Below are 304 nucleotides of genomic sequence, written 5' to 3'. Positions count from 1 at the left end.
CCTGATCAGTATACTAACTCCTGAAGTTACACACACACACACACACACACACACACACACACACACTCTTTTCTTTCTAAATCGCTCTTTTCATTTTCAATATGGAACTGCAAAGCAAATTATTTTAAAGATATTTCTGCTTGAGCAATAAATATGAATCACTTACATCCCTTTTATTCATGACAGAGTTATTTAGATAATAGAGTAGAAACAACAAATGAGGTGTTTTGGCAGACGAAAGTTGCAATTGCCTTTATGCTTAAATCCTATTGTTTCAACAACAAAAAAAACTTTTATAAAACAT

This window comes from Propithecus coquereli, unplaced genomic scaffold (assembly GCF_000956105.1).
Source record: "Propithecus coquereli isolate 6110/MARCELLA unplaced genomic scaffold, Pcoq_1.0 Scaffold160, whole genome shotgun sequence".
Lineage (NCBI taxonomy): Eukaryota > Metazoa > Chordata > Mammalia > Primates > Indriidae > Propithecus > Propithecus coquereli.
This window is presented reverse-complemented; position numbering follows the sequence as displayed.